Here is a 2,654-nt window from a genome sequence, read left to right as displayed (position 1 = left end):
CTTCTGCATAGACAGAAGGGAAAAATGATTGTAAATAACTTTTGCAAAATAATAAATAAATATGTTTTGCCAAAAGATTGTTTTTCTCTATCTTTGTGTTGTGTCATAAAATTACGCAAAGGAACCTATGATAATGGGTTAATTAATGAAGCTGCTTTCATATGTCATAATTTAATGTGATAGATAATTAGAAAACTAAAGAAAACTGTTTGTGGGAAGCGGGTGGGCGAGATCCTTGATGGATCCGTCCTACGGATGGGTGGTCCCGGTAAGCTAGGAGCTTCTTTCAAGAGATTGAATGAAACGTTAATTAGGAGAAATTAGGTAGAGCTGAGCATTGACTTATCTAGGGTTGGGTCTTAAAACCTTGATCAATAATTATCTTAGGTAAAAGGTACAGCGGATGTGCCAGAACTCCATTAAGGTTCCCTGAATCCTAACTAGTTGTTGGAAAGAAGCATTGCACTCCATGAACCAAGGGTAACTACGATCGCTCCAATCGGACAAAAAGCCCTTGTGGGACACCTCCGATGGATCTAGCTGATGCATCAAGACCTCATATGTCAAATTAGGACCCCAATCTTGTAGGATGATCCTCGTGGGGATGGCCAGTACCTTTCGTTATGGGGTGGACTCTGGGAAACCTAGACGATAGACCCTATGCATTCTCGCAAGTGCCGGGCGAAGCCATCTAGGATAGTTCCCTGATGGACCACTAAAACGTGCTACTAGGGAGCTGACAGGTAGGCACGTGACACTTGCTAAGTCTCTTAGGTCCCCTTCAGAGTAGTGTAGCTCCTAAAGAGCATCAAGATGATGTCTAGCATGCTCTCTCCCATTGTATTGAATGTCACAAAAAAAACAAGCAAAAAAGAGAAGAGAAAAAGAAAGAAAGAATGCAAAGAAAGGACAAAATATGAAGCATAAGGAAAGGACAAAATGGAATTCCCATATACCATCTAAGTGTCACAAACATTGCAACTAGGGACAATTATATCCCTAGCCCCTCCCCTACTTCACACTCAGGGCACATCAAGGGTAGGACATACCTAGGGAGTTTACACTCACCTAGGGTTAGACCTATCTCCTTTAGTCGCACCCACAGCACCTCCCCTTATATAGGAACTATGTTCTCAACTTGGGGACAACACCACAAGCTTGCCTAAGGTTTGCCTAAGGTTACAAGGTAGACACACCCCGAGATATAGTGCACTTCTTTTTCCTTTTCAGGTACATTCGGCAACCCCCAATCAACCTTTGACATCGGAGGCCCCATCACCCGCTTAATCTATCCTTGGCTTTTGCAATCTCTTGTCCATTTTGTTATGCTTCTTCTCCACAGCCAATCTCCCCAAAGCCCTATCATCGCCCCACATGGCAAACCTTCAACCACTCGAGCCCTCACCAACAAGTGCCATGGTACTGGCACTTAGCTAGGAGAGTTGTAATGTTAACCTAGTGCAAAGAAAGTGAAAAGAAAGCAAAAGAAAATCAAAAAGATGCAGGACAAAGCAGAAGGTTTGGTATAATTGCACAGTGCTAGGGCAAGGTGATAGCCACATCTAAAGGTTTGGTATAATGCCAAACTACTCCAAAGTTTAAGGTGTCAAAACCACATCTAAGGGTTTTCTATTGTTAACCCCAATCCAAAGAAAGTAAAAAGAAAGCAAAAGAAAATCAAAAAGACACAAGACAAAGCAAGAAAAGGCAATTTAACAGAAAAGCAGGAGGAAAATGGCTAAAAATGCAAGAAGCAAACTTAAAAGTCCAAGAGAAGTGCAAAAGGAGAAATGTGCATTTTAAATATAAAAGTTCACCCTAAATCCTTGTAAAAGAGTGCCAAGCTCCCTCATGTGCAATTTGTAAATGTAGACAGGCATAAGTGGGGAACAATGTAACTAGAAAGGGAAAAGAAAAAGAGGATCTAGGCTAAAATGACTAGTCATGTAAAAAAGGGATGGGTGCCCAAGAGGAGTAGGACATATATGAAAAGCAAAAAGTGAATGAAGAAGCTCATTCTTGTGTATGGCAAAAACTAGCTCTCTTCTTCTTCTTCTTCTTCTTCTTCTTCTTGCCCTTGCTTATGCTTGTGCTTGAGACAGGGAGTATGAGGGAGTGAGGGAGTGAGTGTGTGAGGGTGAGGGACCATGGTGGAGAAGCTCCCCATCTTCTTCTCTTTCCTTCTCTTCTCTTGTCTCATGCTTGGCAACAATGGAGCTTGGAGCTTGGAGCTTGAGCTTGCACCTTGGATCCTCGGGTAAGTTAGATGAATTTATGTGTGCATCACATGGGTTAAAAATAAGGTATTTTAAAAATACCATTTTTATACTTTTTTTTACATACATAAGGGTGTAATGTAAAGGGGCTTTTTACATATTGAATAGAAAAGGGTTATGTTTTATTTAGGAAAAACTCAAAAATAAGGATGTTTATAAATAGGCCTTGAATGCACGTGATGTAGAGGATATACATATAGTAACTTCCCCGAGCTTGGATCATGGAGCTACCAGAGAGCTCGTGGAGGAGGCAACTCGATCGAGCATGAAGGTAAGCTCACTACACTCGTAGGTGTGAGATTACACACGGTTATGTGAGAGGTAGCCATTGCACTTGACTTGAAACGCTTGAAACAATAATCAGTTTGTGGGTCTTAG

Source organism: Lygodium microphyllum, chromosome 14 (genome assembly GCF_053477565.2).
Source record: "Lygodium microphyllum isolate KBCC chromosome 14, Lygodium_microphyllum_v1.1.10, whole genome shotgun sequence".
NCBI classification, from domain to species: Eukaryota; Viridiplantae; Streptophyta; class Polypodiopsida; order Schizaeales; family Lygodiaceae; genus Lygodium; species Lygodium microphyllum.
Note: the sequence above shows the minus strand (reverse complement) of the source record.